The following is a 6,000-nucleotide window of genomic DNA, read 5'->3' on the forward strand; positions in this document are numbered from 1 at the left end:
GGAGGCAGCACATTGAGGGCTTCTGGTTGCTGGCAGTGCTCCATTTCTTGACTGGGCCTTGATTGCAAAGTTGGATTCATGTTATAAAATTTCATCAATCTGCTTGCTGACCATTTGTGTGCTTTTCAGTAAACATGATACTCCATTAAAAAGTTGATTTAAGCTGGGCATGGTGGCACACCATGTAATCCCAGTGATTTGGGAGGCAGAGATAGGAGGATCAGAAGTTGGAGGCCAGTCTCAACAACTTAGCGCGACCCTAAGTAAATTAGTGAAATCCTGTCTCAAAAACAAACACCCTCCAAAAGTCGACTTAAAAATAAACATTTAAGCATTTAAGTTGTAGTGTAATGAATGCAGAGATCATTTTTCCTTTGGTTTAATCCCTTGAGGCTGACATACCCTGAGAATGGCTTCCACCATGGCTCTGGACTTTGCCAAGGATGCAGTTCAGTGTCCAAGCAAGGACAAGGGTCACCTGTGTGTGGAAAGCTGTGGTGGGGTGTGGGAATGGCAACCGTGGATTTCCTGACTTTTGTGCATTGATGGTTTTGCTCACAGAGTTGTAACAACCCAGTTTTGTAGGCTGAATAAAACCATTGGCAACTTTCTGATTTGTTTTTCAGTCACCAGAGTTTAAACTGGTAAAGAAGCCAAGAATTCCCAAGCTTTCCCAGGCAAGTGTGGAGATACACTGGGACGCCTTTTTCTCCTTCTCTGTCCATCTGCAGGCCAAGTATGCATCGGTCACAGGAAAATTCTGAATCGAGCTTTGTACAAGTCTCTGGAAAGAGACCCAAGTGTGTGTGATGGGCAAAAGTGGCAGTGGCAGTGGCGGCGACATCTGCAGAGCTAGGTCTGCCCCTATCTGCAGCAGAATGCGTGTGGGCATCATTTATGAGAACAATCCACCCAGGATAGAATGGGGCTTTTGACATCAGCTGAGACCCAGGCTGCCTTACAATGAGAGGCCTGTTGGTCAAAGGGAGGACTGTCTAATGAGCTGAGAATCAGAGGCCAGCTCTGGCCATCTGTATGTAGGATTGGATGGTTAGAGTCACTCTTTTCCCTAACTAGCTACACGGAAGCACATTGACTTTCAGAGAGTAACTGCAACAATAAGTTCATATTTTAAGACTGTGAAATTTAAAAAAAAAATTGTGTATCTGTGATAAAAAGCATTATGTAAACATTAGATACTACCATACTAGCATTATATAAATGTTAGATGCTATCATTTTATTAGCGAGTCTGAAAAAGTATCTCTTTCTTGGCTCTGAGGTCAATAATGATAATGGTTTTTTCCTTACACTGGGTGGCAATGTTCTGTCAAGGATTTGAAAGTACTTTATGAAAATGAAATTCATTAAAGACCTCAATAATCTAGAGAGAAAGGCAGGTGCTCATGACAGTCACCACTTGGCAAGTGAAGCCACCGAAGCTCAGGGAGGACAGTGACTTAGGAAACAAGGTCGAGTTGCAGGTGGGAGGAGAGAGTTAATGTCTAATGGTGTCCTCCAGCTCCCTGCACCAGGAAAGGAGACACCAGGCTTGCATTGACTTCTCCTGGCAGGTTTGTGATTCCCAGCCAGAATGCAGGTGGCAACATTGTGATTCCTGGCGTAACTTTCAATGCTTCAATGATAATCTCTGCCGGTGCCAGACACCAGCAGAGTGTCACTGTGCAGCTCCCAGGCTTAAGTGAGGCATGCCGAGGTTTTCAGAGCAGCCTCTCATTTATTAGTTGGGTTGGAAAGAAATCTCTAACGCCTAACTGGGTACCTCTGGATTATAACAGCTGTGTCTTATAAGAGATTTGGGAGGGGGTTTGTTTTCAAGGTGACTTTCAGAAACTATCACCTTAGATTGGAATTTCCATTCTGTTCCAGGAGGATAACTTGCAACACTTCCAAACTCAGAAATTCAACCATGTAAGAAAAACAATCAGGTTATATTTTTACACATACAGTTCATTTTGGCAAATGTGCCTTCATGCCACTTTCCCTTCTTGCTCCCCTTCACTGGCAATGGTCCTGATGGAAGAGTTTTATGTCAGATGTTGACTATCTTGAAAGGTGTCCTGCACAGACACGACTGCTTGGCTGGGGGCTGGAGTTTAATAGCTGAGCTGGGAGAATGAGGGTCCCTTCTAGTCTGAGATGTTATGACTCCAGAACTAATTAGTTTCAACTCATAAAATGAAGTGATATTAGCTATCTTTTATTGGATGCTGTCTAGATTCCATTCTTTGTGGTAAGATCTTAACATCATTAATCTGTTTTTTCTTTTCTTTTTTCTTTCCTTCCTCTCTCTATCCTCTTCCCTTGTGTGTGTGTGTGTGTGTGTGTGTGTGTGTGTGTGTGTGTTTGTGTGTGTGTTGCCTGGGATTGAATCAGGGCCTTCCACATGCCAAGCAAGCACTCTACTACTGAGCTCCAGCCTTTAGTATCATGATTCTGAATGCTAACCAAACCTCTGCTAATATTATTCTCCTTTTAAAAATGAAGAAATTGAGGATAAGGGAAATTAAAGATTTCTCCAGTGGCACAGATTTAAAATTTAGCAACTGAATTTTACTGGAAATTTATTATAGATCATTTTAATTCCATGAGCTAAACCAACGATTGAACCAGAATTAAATTTAGACACCTTATGGTTGCCATCTTAGATTAGCTCTCAGGGTACTGGTTTTCTTGTGGGGAAAACCTCCAATAAGCACCAGAGATGTCTTGGTCATGTGCTTACCCCAGATTAATGTCATCCTGCCAGTTTGGGATTCACTAATTGTAAGCAGTCCAATGCACTTGAAGAGATAATGTGTTAATTGTCACCTATTAGCACCATTGTGTAAATTAGTGTGATTTAGCAAATGCCCAGAAGAAAGAAACTCAAGCTTCCTAGGCCCATGGTCCCCAGGATGGACAGCCCCAGTACTGGTATTTGGCGGCTCTGAGGAAACCTTTCACAATGCCTCACATACAACCCCCATTCAGTAAGGATTTGTTAACTTGTCAAATCACGGTCTTACTATCCAGAAAAATCAAAGCATGAGATTTATTAGAAAAAGTGCTCAAAATTTGGATTTGTGTGGTTGAACACATAATAATTACAATCTATTAGAAATATGTTTAATCACATGTAATATAACATGTAATATATAACATAAATAATACATTTTCTCCAAAAGAAATAAATATAAATTTTTTCTTCTTCTTTTTTTTTTTTGGTGGTAAGTTACTTCTACAATTTGATCCTAAGGTGGGTCTTATTTCTCATCCAGTCTGAGGCTAAAGGTATTATAAAGGAATGCTTCCTGTCTTTCCAGAAGTGGGATGTGGTTGCATATGCTTTGATTCCTTTTAACTGTAAATGCCTTGAGACTTCAGAAGTCATTTCTCTTCCATATAGCTCCTATTTTATTTAAATAAAGCAAAACATCCCTTTCAGAAAGATGTTAATAGCTGCAGTTATTAAAGTCATGTGAAATATGCAAAGGCAATCTAACACTCATGGTGAAAAATTCAATAATTAAGAATGATTTAGTTTTCCAGTTTAATTTTTGGAATGAAAATAAATTCAAAAGTAAAAAAAAAAGAAAAAAAGAAATTGGTTTTATATTATGTCAGAGTATTGAGACATAGAGTACATACCAGATACTGCAGGAAAGTATGTTTTATCTCATCACTCAATGCATGTTAAAAAATCAATACCAAGTACAGATTTTATCTATGAAGCTAGAATTTGCTAGATTGTATGAGAACTTTTTCAACTTTAATATATTAAAAAATACATTAGAGGGTTGTGGCTCACCTAGCATGCGTGAGACCTTGGGTTCGATCCTCAGTACCACATAAAAATAAAACAAAGGTATTGTGTCCACTATAACTAAAACAAAATATTAAAAAAAAAAAAAAAATGGAAATCTGTTGAAAGCTGCCTGGTGACACTGCCCCCTGCTGGTCACAAAGAAGATGTGGTCTTCTGAGCCCAGATGGGGACTGAGGCTGCTGCCTGCTGTGAGACCACGCAACTAGACTCTGTGAGAATGCCATGGCCAAATGTTAACAACCTGGGCCCCTTGGCTTCTGCAAGGACAACACTAAAGTCCTACAAATCATGCAAAGCAAAGGAAACAGACTTCAAATATGCATCTCTCTCCCTGACACTTGGTCATTTCAAGACGTCATAAAATTTTAAATAGATATGCAAATGGACGAGACCTACTCCACCTTTAAGACCTACAAACTGCTGTGATTAGATTTTTTTCCCCAACAAACAAGGGAAACATTTATAAAACAGAAAAAAATTACTTCAGAAAACATTCTCACTAGAGGAAGTGCCTCATTAACTAGGGAGCCTGTTATGGTTTGGATGTGAGGTGTCCCCCAAAAGCTCACATGTGAGACAATGCAGAAAGGTTCAGAGGAGAAATGATTGGGTGGTAAAAGTCTTAACCCAATCAGTGAATTAATCCCAGATGGGATTAATTGAAGTGGTAGGGTGTGGCTGGGGGAGGTGGGAATTGGGGCGTGGCTATGGGATATATATTTTGTATCTGGAGAGTGGAGTCTCTCTGCTTCCTGATCACCATGAGGTAGCTGCTTCCCTCTGCCACTCTCTACTGCCATGATGTTCAGCCTCACCTGGAGCCCTGAGGAGTGGAGCCAGCCCTCTATGGACTAAGACCTCTGAAACCATGAGCCTTCAAATACACCTTTTCTCTTCTATAATTGTGATAGTCAGATCATTTAGTCAGAGCAGTGAAATAGTCGACTAAAACAAGATCTAGAAGGGCTGGAGAGAAATAATGAGGACCAGGCTTGGAATAGCATGGAGCTGGCTTTCCACATTTGCAGGTTCTGTATTTGCAAATCCAACTAACCCTGGATCAAAATGAAAAAAAAAATGTCATCTGGGTTGACCATGTGCAGACTTCTTTTCTTGTCATTATTCCCCAATGCAGTATAATAAATATTTGCATAGCATTTATATTTTATTAGGTATTATAAGTAATCTGGAGATGATTTATACTATACAGAAGGACATATGTGGGCTATATATTGTGCCATTTTATATAAAGACTTGAGCATCCATGGATTTTGTTATCCTAGAGGGTCCTGGAACCAATCTCCCCTGGATACCAAAGGACAACTGTACTGACTCCACATATGATCCTGCACATTCTCAGGAGTGTTCTGGCTGCTCAGAGCCTTCTTGTTCCTAAAGTGTGCAGAGTCTGGGAAGCTCTCTAGGATGGGCATGTGCTCTGAGGCCAGTGCTGTTGGAAGCTCTGAAACTTCATCTTTTCTAAATTTGCAGAAGTTTTCTAGACCTATTACTCTTCCCTTATCCTTTATATAATTTCAACCTTGGCTTCCTTTTTGATCACTAGGATTGCCTCAGTACTGTATAAAGAAGGGGAGAATAATGGAGGTGGAGTCAATCATCAGTGAATCAACAAATCAATTTTGAATTCATATAACAAAAATGCCAGGTGCAAGACAGGCTGGCTAAAATCAGATTTGGAAGGGAGTTATATTTGAAATTTAATTACTCTTCTGTATACCTTTGGCATTGACATTTCATCCAAGCATCTCCAATGCTTGTCATTTTTTTTTCTGTTTTTATCTTATTATTCATTATGGTTTGGATCTGAAATGTTCCCCAAAGTCTCCTCTGTTGAACTCTTGGTCCCCAACTGGTGGCATCATTGGAAAGTGATGAAAACTTTGAGGATATGGGACCTAGATGGGGGAAATAGATCACTGGGTAGTGTCCTAAAAGTTATATCTTGTCCCCTGCCCCTTCCTCGCTCTCTGCTTCCTGGCTGCCATGAGGTGAGCTTTCCATTACCACATCCTTCAACCATGATGTTTTTAACCTTGTCACAGGCTAAAAAGCAATGGAGCCAGCTGACTCTGGACTGAAACCTCTGAAACTGAAAGCCCATATAAATCTTTCCTCCTTTAAAGTTCTTTTTCTTAGGTATTTTGTCACAGT

The sequence above is a fragment of the Sciurus carolinensis genome, chromosome 1, assembly GCF_902686445.1.
Source record: "Sciurus carolinensis chromosome 1, mSciCar1.2, whole genome shotgun sequence".
NCBI classification, from domain to species: domain Eukaryota; kingdom Metazoa; phylum Chordata; class Mammalia; order Rodentia; family Sciuridae; genus Sciurus; species Sciurus carolinensis.